Source organism: Selaginella moellendorffii, unplaced genomic scaffold (assembly GCF_000143415.4).
Source record: "Selaginella moellendorffii unplaced genomic scaffold, v1.0 SELMOscaffold_282, whole genome shotgun sequence".
Lineage (NCBI taxonomy): Eukaryota > Viridiplantae > Streptophyta > Lycopodiopsida > Selaginellales > Selaginellaceae > Selaginella > Selaginella moellendorffii.
This window is the reverse complement of record NW_003314540.1, coordinates 1,783-14,348: the sequence shown is the minus strand read 5'-3', so window position 1 is coordinate 14,348 and position 12,566 is coordinate 1,783. Positions and strand designations below refer to the sequence as shown.

At 46.7% G+C, this 12,566-nt stretch overlaps 2 pseudogenes; both read right to left on the bottom strand.

Moving 5' to 3' along the window:
* Positions 1–534: 534 nt before the first annotated feature.
* LOC9641055 lies at positions 535–6,013 on the bottom strand (annotated as a pseudogene).
* Positions 6,014–6,676: 663 nt separating this feature from the next.
* Positions 6,677–11,879, bottom strand: LOC9641057 (annotated as a pseudogene).
* Between the last annotated feature and the right edge of the window lie 687 nt (positions 11,880–12,566).

The window sequence follows — 12,566 nt, the reverse complement described above, 5'->3', positions numbered from 1 at the left end:
CGACGTGCTGACTCTCCTTCGGCGCTCCGTCGTTCCCCGCCCTCCGACCGGCGGGTGCGGTCGACACCGTCTGTGGGGCTCGGCACCCCGAAAACCCACCACCGTCGTGCTATTGGCCACTGCTTCCAAGGGATTGGGAAGAAGAACGCGTTTCTAGGCGGCAAGCGCCAGGAAGCATCGTTTGATGCTAGAAGGTTCCTCTAGCTAAAACACATTGCTATTTGTCATGACCGCAAATATATAATTTCTCTTTCTCTAGCAAGTACACATGGATCCCCTCGTGCACAAGAGGCGCATCAGGAGCATGACTAGACCTGACTAGACTCTGGACTCGAGACTCTAGACTCTAGACCGCATACATGTCTAGAGTATGCTAAAGTTTCTTCGAGTTCTTTATGACTGCTGACTGTCTGTGAAGGTGATTGATGAGACCCTGAGACTGATTAACATTTCCCCGTTTGTCTTTTGGAGAGTTCTTAGCGACGTGCAGCTAAACGGTGAGTAAACTTCTAGAGAGCTTTTGAAAAGGATATATGCTTAACCAACGAATTCAAGATGGCGTTTGCCCTTCAGATTTAAATTTTTGGTACCGTACATTCTTGGCGATTCTAAAAATATACTCTAAATGTGTAGCTTTTGTCGCTTTGAGGGATACTTTGCAGCTAAAATCCGTGCCAGTGGGCCTTCCACTACGACCTGGAACGCACGTTATCAAGTGAGAATTTCTTTTTCTTCTCTTCTGGAATGGAAAAATTCCCACCTTTTGCCAAGCTATATTGACGGCGAGACTCGCGAGAATGATCCACCATAGCTTGAAACGGAAATCAAAGCTCATGGCCGGCGAAGGCTGTCCACCATTTTTCTGGAAGAAGACACGAAGAGATATGATTTAGTTGTGGAAAGAATGAGAGTTTTTTACCTGGTAAGACGCCCAAACTGGAGAGGCGGGGTTTGCATGGTTGAATTGCTCGCTTGCAACGTGCCATACTTCCGTGAACTTGTTGTGAGGAAGAAGCAGTAGACAAGAGCACACAGCGATCAATGACCAGTACGAAACCTGCGTGGAAAAGACTTAAGTGCTTGAAACTACTTGACAGTAGAAGACTTACCATCAAAGAGAGGTTTTTGAATACGGTCTTTCGAAACTTGGAGCCAAACGAGAACACGAATGCGGACGTGATGAACTGGAAATACATTGTGAAGAACAACACTGTGGACTCCCAGTTGTCACCCAGCGTCCACCAGCTTGCACCATGAGAGTATCTGAAACAAACGAGATTTTGAGCACGAACTTTACAAAACCAATCACTCACTGTGCCGGCCATCTCACGTAATCCTTCTGGCTTGCCATGAAACAAATTGCAGCCACCAGGAACACAACGTTGCTTCCCCATAGCCCCAGCACCGATGCTACGTTTAAAGGTCCAAGAGGCCTCACCTGTCATTACCACGGTTAAACATTTCAAGAACCTTGTTGAGTATTTTTTCAGCGTTGCACCGAGACATGGCATAACCAAGGCTGAGCACAGCTACGCCATCAATAAATATGCAGTCCATTTGGCAGGCTATAATCCCAAACCTGGATTAAAAGCGCTAAGCGTCGGGAAGATCTCGAAAGTCCAAGCTTACCAATAACAACAAAGCTTGAATATTGAGAACTGGAGGCCATAAATAATCAGAAACTTGTAGCATGCGAATGACGTATGGAGAGCACCTCGCGCTTCACGTAGTGAATCTACCACAGCGTGGACCTACAAAGAAACATCAACTTTGCGCGATTGTTTCAGAAAAAAGCTTGAACTGACCGATTTGTTTCGGGCAGTAAATGGAGACACCACCGATGCTTCTGCAGCACTTAAAGCGATGCCGGCGTGAGCGGCCCTTAGCGCTCCACAATCGTTTCCACCGTCACCACACATTCCCACGATTAGGCCATGGTTTCTATGCATAGTTACCACTTTCTCCTGCAAGTCCCCAACCGCATGAGACTATTATCAAAGGGAACAAGATGAATCTTATCGGAAGGAGTGAATCTTGCGAAGATTCGTGTTTAAAGAAGTAAGTCGTCCATTCTCTTGGATTCTTGTAAGCGATTAAAAGCTTTACCCGTAACCGCAAGTTCCAAGGTCCCGTCCTCAAGTAAGCTCGCTCTACTTTGAAGTAGTTCTTCGGTGGTCATGCGGCTTATACCCGTTGTCACTTTACTACTCAATGGAGACCATACCACGCTACAGAGACAAAGCTATCGTTAGAAAGATCTTTCATAAAGAATAAGACCAACCTGTTGTCGTTCGTTATATCAGCCAGTAGTATCTTACAGTCAGATGAGAACATACCAGATTGTTTAGCAATATAGTGGCCGCATTGAACATTATCACCGGTAACCATCACGGGACGAACCTATAGACCAGGAGCATTTCGTTTTCCAGCGGAATCAATATAGACAACGTACCTTTCCAGCTTTGAGAGAATGAATAGCTGCAGAGCTATCCGGCTTGAGCTCGTTCCTAAACAAGACCAGAGATATAAAATTCAGGTCCTTCTCCAACTCATTCCTTGGTAGTGCTAACATGTCTTCAAATGCCAGTTCTCGGCCAAGGTATCTGCAAGGTTCAGGGAAGAAAACAGTATAAAAAGCCAGCTGCAAAACATGGAAGACTGAGGAAACAGCGTGCACCTGTAGCTTAAACCAAGAACATAACAACCTTGCAGAGCTTGAAGCCGTGCTCTGTCCTCGTAGTCCGCTGGAAGGCTTTGAGCGTTGCTCAGCTCCTTAATCTTTTCGAAAGAACCCTGCCATGCTTGAACGGAAATATTAATGAGCAAATGCTAGACGCAAGAACCTTGCAGTAGATGTGAAAGTTTCCAGAGTTGTCCTCCACAACAACACTCATTGTTGCTCTCGATTGATCAAACTCGTTTCGTCTCACGATTCTAAAGGTCCGTGATCCGGAACCATCTGAAACGACTGGGGGACTCTTTGCGGACTCTATCAAATTCCATCCCACAGCTGAGAACATTTTCACCTGTCACACAAAAGATCATCCAAGCTTTTCTGGCGAAAATTACAAATTTACCTCAACCTGGTTTCCAACCAAGTCCTTTCCAAACTTTGTAACAGCATGACATGTGGCAAGTCCATGCAAAACAATATCATCAATTCTTTGACCACCTTCAAGTGATAAAACTGGTCCAAAGGAGTTAGTGACGACACTCTGAACTCCAACAAAATCGAGTCCCTCTTTTGTCAATGTCCCAGTTTTGTCAAAACAGAAAACTCGTATCTTCCCAGCGATAACCTATGCGCTTTGGATTGAGGCAAAACACCCCACGCTTCTGAAAGAACAACATAAGGAACTGGAAACAGGAGGTAAGAAAGCGTGCCTTTAAACTCTCCAGAGCGTGAATTTGTCCAACTTCAAGAGCGACCGGCAATAGTGGCGACATTATCTGATTTATGATGAACATACAGTAGATCCACTTTGTCACCCAAATACTCTGCTGTCCGTTCATGTTCTGGTCCACAATAGACGGAAATGATTTCATATAGAGAAACATGGATATATACCTGAAACTTTATATGGACACAACAAAGCATATGATAGCGTAGATAAAAAGAAGACAGGCAACGATTTGGAGCTCCTCATCGTACTTGAAGATGAGCTTTTGAGGGTACAAAATCGTCGCAACCAGTTCGCCTTTGGAGGTTGACATACCTAGGTCACAGAAAAAATGCGTTCCTTAGTGAAAGAAAAAACCATGGCAGAAGGATATACCTGTCTCTGTGACAATTGCGAGAGCATCATCATGACTTGAGGTTGGGACTGGGACCGAGGGGCATTGGGTGGGAGTGAGCATGGACTTGGTTGGTGCCGGAGGGGCCATCCAAGGAAGTGCTCAAGAGCAGCTCCCACTCCCGAAAGGGAAACTAATTGCGGTGCTCCCGGCTCATGTGGAGTGGTGCCCCACTTGAGTACCTTGTGGCTCATTAGTCCTCACCCTTCCTAGGGGTTTGGACCTTCCCTTCGGGATGGAAGTGGGGGGGGGGGGGGGGTAGAGGTACCCATACCAGGCCGTGAGGCCAGGGTGTTTTGCCCCGGCATCCTCAAGCTGGTGTTGCACTCAAGACTTAGGATTTAGAGGGTCCCATGATCAAGTCTTGTAGTACCAAGGTGTAAGCTCCTGAGTTTGGACTTCCCGGGAGGTCACCCAACCCAGTACTATTCAAACACAAAGACGCTTAACCCCAAATATCCCAAGACCCTTAACCGATTGGAAAAAGGGGTGCACTCTTATTCATGGGCCCTTTCCCTCTATATTTGAACCCCATGGACCGTCTCTCAAGTCGTTCCCTTTGGTTGCTTACACAATGGATGTTAGGAATCTGCAGGCTTGGTGTGCTTGGCTACTTGTGCTTGCAGGGAGTGTTGCCTAACCTTAAGTTCAGTCTAACCCGGGGAGGGGGATTGGGAGAGATTTGGGAATCCGTGGATAGATGGCTAACGCTCCGTTGCTCGTATAGTGAGTAGTTGAAATCAAGTATGACCAAGTAAGAGTTAATACCATAGGTGGGAACCTTAGCGAGGGAACTTAACTAAAGCCAAGGCGGTGTTGATCAGATAGACGAGGTAAGCTGGCAAATTGGAAATGAAAAATTTTTGGCTTACATTTAAAGTGTGAAATTGTGATGGGGCAATTGAAAGGGACAAAAGTTCTTATCCCACGTATCACACTAATACCATCAAATGCAGAAATTCCGTTTAAAATGTCCAAAAGACAATTTCCAATCCGTTTAGGTTACTGCTTAACAATTTCTAAATGCCAAGGACAAACATTTGACCGAGTTGGAGTTTACTTGCCCCACCCAATTTTCACTCATGGGTAACTTTATATGGCTTTATCAAGATGCATATCACCACATGGACTTAGAATTAAAATTCAAAACACCACACACCAAAGCCACCTCCTTCCTCAAAATCCTTATGCTTTTACAATCAACACTGTTTATAAAGACATTTTATATTAAACCTCTCTGTAAACCACCCAACATTTGCTGGGCAAGTACTCCTTCTCTAGATATTAGTGCTATGTTGAATTTCCAAAACAAAGCAAGCCATAACATTTATAATGACTTTAATATTATAAATCGTAATGATAAACCTCAATAATAGAAACCTCTTTGTAAACTATAACCATAACCATAACTATAAGGCTATAAGGGTGTAACCATATCGATTGTCGTCAACTAAGAAGTAGTATTGGAAGTAAGCGCGGAGATTGCTTGCGCAAACACCTTGAAACTTCAACTACTCATACCTTGGGCTTGTGCTACAGCGATCTCACCCCCGACCACCTCGGCCCGCTCGCAAAACTGGGCCTTTCCACTCCTCCGGTGGCACTCCATCAGCAGCTTCCTGGTGGTGTTCATCGCATACTCCCAGCAATTCTTGTCGTGATGGCTGTACTGCGGGTCATGATTCTCCAGAATCCTCATGAGCTCGTGCAGTTCCAGCGGCGTATCCTCACAATCGAAATTCAGCAGCTTGGCATTGGTATACTCGCCTAGACTGCGAATGAGGGTGATATTGATCCCGCATTCTTCGCCAGGGCCACACTTCTCGGCAAGGAAGAATTGCTCCACGCCCCCGACGACCAGCACAATCACCAGGAAGTCGTGGTTGATGATCGACTTTGGATTGATGCAGTTAGTGGCGAGGGCGGCTGTTGCTTCGCTGGCGCCCTGCAAGCCCTTGGTCAAGCTCCTGGTGAAGCCGTTTGTGAGGCCGGATTGGCAGTAGACGATGGCACGGAGGAGCGAGGGGCTGGATCGCTCAAGAGCGACGAAATCAAAGAGATCCTTGGGCTTGAGATGGTTTCTGATTTCGCCTGGAATTATGGCTGACGAGGAGACCACTCCAGAGCTGTGGAGCAGCGTTTTGCTGCCATCGTACAAGCCCTGCGCAACATGAGTTGATGTAGAGCTCTTGGCCACCGACTTGGAGATTTTCGACATTGTTGGAGATGGAGAAACAAAGCTCAGGAGCTCTCCTGGGAAGAAGAACGCGTTTTTCTAGGCGGCAGCCCACACTCCGGATGAGCTCACCGGCGGGTAGAGCCCAGGGAGTGGGGTCGGCGGGAGACTCGACGTGCTGACTCTCCTTCGGCGCTCCGTCGTTCCCCGCCCTCCGACCGGCGGGTGCGGTCGACACCGTCTGTGGGGCTCGGCACCCCGAAAACCCACCACCGTCGTGCTATTGGCCACTGCTTCCAAGGGATTGGGAAGAAGAACGCGTTTCTAGGCGGCAAGCGCCAGGAAGCATCGTTTGATGCTAGAAGGTTCCTCTAGCTAAAACACATTGCTATTTGTCATGACCGCAAATATATAATTTCTCTTTCTCTAGCAAGTACACATGGATCCCCTCGTGCACAAGAGGCGCATCAGGAGCATGACTAGACCTGACTAGACTCTGGACTCGAGACTCTAGACTCTAGACCGCATACATGTCTAGAGTATGCTAAAGTTTCTTCGAGTTCTTTATGACTGCTGACTGTCTGTGAAGGTGATTGATGAGACCCTGAGACTGATTAACATTTCCCCGTTTGTCTTTCGGAGAGTTCTTAGCGACGTGCAGCTAAACGGTGAGTAAACTTCTAGAGAGCTTTTGAAAAGGATATATGCTTAACCAACGAATTCAAGATGGCGTTTGCCCTTCAGATTTAAATTTTTGGTACCGTACATTCTTGGCGATTCTAAAAATATACTCTAAATGTGTAGCTTTTGTCGCTTTGAGGGATACTTTGCAGCTAAAATCCGTGCCAGTGGGCCTTCCACTACGACCTGGAACGCACGTTATCAAGTGAGAATTTCTTTTTCTTCTCTTCTGGAATGGAAAAATTCCCACCTTTTGCCAAGCTATATTGACGGCGAGACTCGCGAGAATGATCCACCATAGCTTGAAACGGAAATCAAAGCTCATGGCCGGCGAAGGCTGTCCACCATTTTTCTGGAAGAAGACACGAAGAGATATGATTTAGTTGTGGAAAGAATGAGAGTTTTTTACCTGGTAAGACGCCCAAACTGGAGAGGCGGGGTTTGCATGGTTGAATTGCTCGCTTGCAACGTGCCATACTTCCGTGAACTTGTTGTGAGGAAGAAGCAGTAGACAAGAGCACACAGCGATCAATGACCAGTACGAAACCTGCGTGGAAAAGACTTAAGTGCTTGAAACTACTTGACAGTAGAAGACTTACCATCAAAGAGAGGTTTTTGAATACGGTCTTTCGAAACTTGGAGCCAAACGAGAACACGAATGCGGACGTGATGAACTGGAAATACATTGTGAAGAACAACACTGTGGACTCCCAGTTGTCACCCAGCGTCCACCAGCTTGCACCATGAGAGTATCTGAAACAAACGAGATTTTGAGCACGAACTTTACAAAACCAATCACTCACTGTGCCGGCCATCTCACGTAATCCTTCTGGCTTGCCATGAAACAAATTGCAGCCACCAGGAACACAACGTTGCTTCCCCATAGCCCCAGCACCGATGCTACGTTTAAAGGTCCAAGAGGCCTCACCTGTCATTACCACGGTTAAACATTTCAAGAACCTTGTTGAGTATTTTTTCAGCGTTGCACCGAGACATGGCATAACCAAGGCTGAGCACAGCTACGCCATCAATAAATATGCAGTCCATTTGGCAGGCTATAATCCCAAACCTGGATTAAAAGCGCTAAGCGTCGGGAAGATCTCGAAAGTCCAAGCTTACCAATAACAACAAAGCTTGAATATTGAGAACTGGAGGCCATAAATAATCAGAAACTTGTAGCATGCGAATGACGTATGGAGAGCACCTCGCGCTTCACGTAGTGAATCTACCACAGCGTGGACCTACAAAGAAACATCAACTTTGCGCGATTGTTTCAGAAAAAAGCTTGAACTGACCGATTTGTTTCGGGCAGTAAATGGAGACACCACCGATGCTTCTGCAGCACTTAAAGCGATGCCGGCGTGAGCGGCCCTTAGCGCTCCACAATCGTTTCCACCGTCACCACACATTCCCACGATTAGGCCATGGTTTCTATGCATAGTTACCACTTTCTCCTGCAAGTCCCCAACCGCATGAGACTATTATCAAAGGGAACAAGATGAATCTTATCGGAAGGAGTGAATCTTGCGAAGATTCGTGTTTAAAGAAGTAAGTCGTCCATTCTCTTGGATTCTTGTAAGCGATTAAAAGCTTTACCCGTAACCGCAAGTTCCAAGGTCCCGTCCTCAAGTAAGCTCGCTCTACTTTGAAGTAGTTCTTCGGTGGTCATGCGGCTTATACCCGTTGTCACTTTACTACTCAGTGGAGACCATACCACGCTACAGAGACAAAGCTATCGTTAGAAAGATCTTTCATAAAGAATAAGACCAACCTGTTGTCGTTCGTTATATCAGCCAGTAGTATCTTACAGTCAGATGAGAACATACCAGATTGTTTAGCAATATAGTGGCCGCATTGAGCATTATCACCGGTAACCATCACGGGACGAACCTATAGACCAGGAGCATTTCGTTTTCCAGCGGAATCAATATAGACAACGTACCTTTCCAGCTTTGAGAGAATGAATAGCTGCAGAGCTATCCGGCTTGAGCTCGTTCCTAAACAAGACCAGAGATATAAAATTCAGGTCCTTCTCCAACTCATTCCTTGGTAGTGCTAACATGTCTTCAAATGCCAGTTCTCGGCCAAGGTATCTGCAAGGTTCAGGGAAGAAAACAGTATAAAAAGCCAGCTGCAAAACATGGAAGACTGAGGAAACAGCGTGCACCTGTAGCTTAAACCAAGAACATAACAACCTTGCAGAGCTTGAAGCCGTGCTCTGTCCTCGTAGTCCGCTGGAAGGCTTTGAGCGTTGCTCAGCTCCTTAATCTTTTCGAAAGAACCCTGCCATGCTTGAACGGAAATATTAATGAGCAAATGCTAGACGCAAGAACCTTGCAGTAGATGTGAAAGTTTCCAGAGTTGTCCTCCACAACAACACTCATTGTTGCTCTCGATTGATCAAACTCGTTTCGTCTCACGATTCTAAAGGTCCGTCACACAAAAGATCATCCAAGCTTTTCTGGCGAAAATTACAAATTTACCTCAACCTGGTTTCCAACCAAGTCCTTTCCGAACTTTGTAACAGCATGACATGTGGCAAGTCCATGCAAAACAATATCATCAATTCTTTGACCACCTTCAAGTGATAAAACTGGTCCAAAGGAGTTAGTGACGACACTCTGAACTCCAACAAAATCGAGTCCCTCTTTTGTCAATGTCCCAGTTTTGTCAAAACAGAAAACTCGTATCTTCCCAGCGATAACCTATGCGCTTTGGATTGAGGCAAAACACCCCACGCTTCTGAAAGAACAACATAAGGAACTGGAAACAGGAGGTAAGAAGGCGTGCCTTTAAACTCTCCAGAGCGTGAATTTGTCCAACTTCAAGAGCGACCGGCAATAGTGGCGACATTATCTGATTTATGATGAACATACAGTAGATCCACTTTGTCACCCAAATACTCTGCTGTCCGTTCATGTTCTGGTCCACAATAGACGGAAATGATTTCATATAGAGAAACATGGATATATACCTGAAACTTTATATGGACACAACAAAGCATATGATAGCGTAGATAAAAAGAAGACAGGCAACGATTTGGAGCTCCTCATCGTACTTGAAGATGAGCTTTTGAGGGTACAAAATCGTCACAACCAGTTCGCCTTTGGAGGTTGACATACCTGGGTCACAGAAAAAATGCGTTCCTTAGTGAAAGAAAAAACCATGGCAGAAGGATATACCTATCTCTGTGACAATTGCGAGAGCATCATCATGACTTGAGGTTGGGACTGGGACCGAGGGGCGTTGGGTGGGAGTGAGCATGGATTTGGCTGGTGCCGGAGGGGCCATCCAAGGAAGTGCTCAAGAGCAACTCCCACTCCCGAAAGAGAAACTAATTGCGGTGCTCCCGGCTCATGTGGAGTGGTGCCCCACTTGAGTACCTTGTGGCTCATTAGTCCTCGCCCTTCCTAGGGGCTTGGACCTTCCCTTCGGGATGGAAGTGGGAGGGGGGGGGTAGAGGTACCCATACCAGGCCGTGAGGCCAGGGTGTTTTGCCCCGGCATCCTCAAGCCGGTGTTGCACTCAAGACTTAGGATTTAAAGGGTCCCATGATCAAGTCTTGTAGTACCAAGGGATGTTAGGAATCTGCAGGCTTGGTGTGCTTGGCTACTTGTGCCTGCAGGGAGTGTTGCCGAACCTTAAGTTCAGTCTAACCCGGGGAGGGGGATTGGGAGAGATTTGGGAATCCGTGGATAGATGGCTAACGCTCTGTTGCTCGTGTAGTGAGTAGCTGAAATCAAGTATGACCAAGTAAGAGTTAATACCATAGGTGGGAACTTTAGCGAGGGAACTTAACTAAAGCGAAGGCGGTGTTGATCAGATAGACGAGGTAAGCTGGCAAATTGGAAATGAAAAATTTGTGACTTACATTTAGAGTGTGAAATTGTGATGGGGCAATTTAAAGGGACAAAAGTTTTTATCCCACGTATCACACTAATACCATCAAATGCAGAAATTCCATTTAAAATGTCCAAAAGACAATTTCCAATCCGTTTAGGTTACTGCTTAACAATTTCTAAATGCCAAGGAGAAACATTTGACCGAGTTGGAGTTTACTTGCCCCACCCAATTTTCACTCATGGGTAACTTTATATGGCTTTATCAAGATGCATATCACCACATGGACTTAGAATTAAAATTCAAAACACCACACACCAAGGCCACCTCCTTCCTCAAAATCCTTATGCTTTTACAATCAACACTGTTTATAAAGACATTTTATATTAAACCTCTCTATAAACCACCCAACATTTGCTGGGCAAGTACTCCTTCTCTAGATATTAGTGCTATGTTGAATTTCCAAAACAAAGCAAGCCATAACATTTATAATGACTTTAATATTATAAATCGTAATGATAAACCTCAATAATAGAAACCTCTTTGTAAACCACATAAGGCTATAACCATAACCATAACTATAAGGCTATAAGGGTGTAACCATATCGATTGTCGTCAACTAAGAAGTAGTATTGGAAGTAAGCGCGGAGATTGCTTGCGCAAACACCTTGAAACTTCGACTGCTCATACCTTGGGCTTGTGCTACAGCGATCTCACCCCCGACCACCTCGGCCCGCTCGCAAAACTGGGCCTTTCCACTCCTCCGGTGGCACTCCATCAGCAGCTTCTTGGTGGTGTTCATCGCATACTCCCAGCAATTCTTGTCGTGATGGCTGTACTGCGGGTCATGATTCTCCAGAATCCTCATGAGCTCGTGCAGTTCCAGCGGCGTATCCTCACAATCGAAATTCAGCAGCTTGGCATTGGTATACTCGCCTAGACTGCGAATGAGGGTGATATTGATCCCGCATTCTTCGCCAGGGCCACACTTCTCGGCAAGGAAGAATTGCTCCATGCCCCCGACGACCAGCACAATCACCAGGAAGTCGTGGTTGATGATCGACTTTGGATTGATGCAGTTAGTGGCGAGGGCGGCTGTTGCTTCGATGGCGCCCTGCAAGCCCTTGGTCAAGCTCCTGGTGAAGCCGTTTGTGAGGCCGGATTGGCAGTAGACGATGGCACGGAGGAGCGAGGGGCTGGATCGCTCAAGAGCGACGAAATCAAAGAGATCCTTGGGCTTGAGATGGTTTCTGATTTCGCCTGGAATTATGGCTGACGAGGAGACCACTCCAAAGCTGTGGAGCAGCGTTTTGCTGCCATCGTACAAGCCCTGCGCAACATGAGTTGATGTAGAGCTCTTGGCCACCGACTTGGAGATTTTCGACATTGTTGGAGATGGAGAAACAAAGCTCAGGAGCTCTCCTGGGAAGAAGAACGCGTTTTTCTAGGCGGCAGCCCACACTCCGGATGAGCTCACCGGCGGGTAGAGCCCAGGGAGTGGGGTCGGCGGGAGACTCGACGTGCTGACTCTCCTTCGGCGCTCCGTCGTTCCCCGCCCTCCGACCGGCGGGTGCGGTCGACACCGTCTGTGGGGCTCGGCACCCCGAAAACCCACCACCGTCGTGCTATTGGCCACTGCTTCCAAGGGATTGGGAAGAAGAACGCGTTTCTAGGCGGCAAGCGCCAGGAAGCATCGTTTGATGCTAGAAGGTTCCTCTAGCTAAAACACATTGCTATTTGTTAAGACCGCAAATATTTAATTTCTCTTTCTCTAGCAAGTACACATGGATCCCCTCGTGCACAAGAGGCGCATCAGGAGCATGACTAGACCTGACGTGACTCCGGACTCGAGACTTTAGACTCTAGACCGCATACAATTCTAGAGTATGCTAAAGTTTCTTCGAGTTCTTTATGACTGCTTGCTGTCTCGGACCCGATTTTGGATCTCGGACTCTATCTCAAACTTGGTTTTGAACTCGGCCTCGAACTCAGTCTCCGAGTCGGCCTCAGACTCGATCCCAGACTCTATCTTGAACTCGGTCTTAGAGTCGGTTTTGGACTCGATCTTAGACTC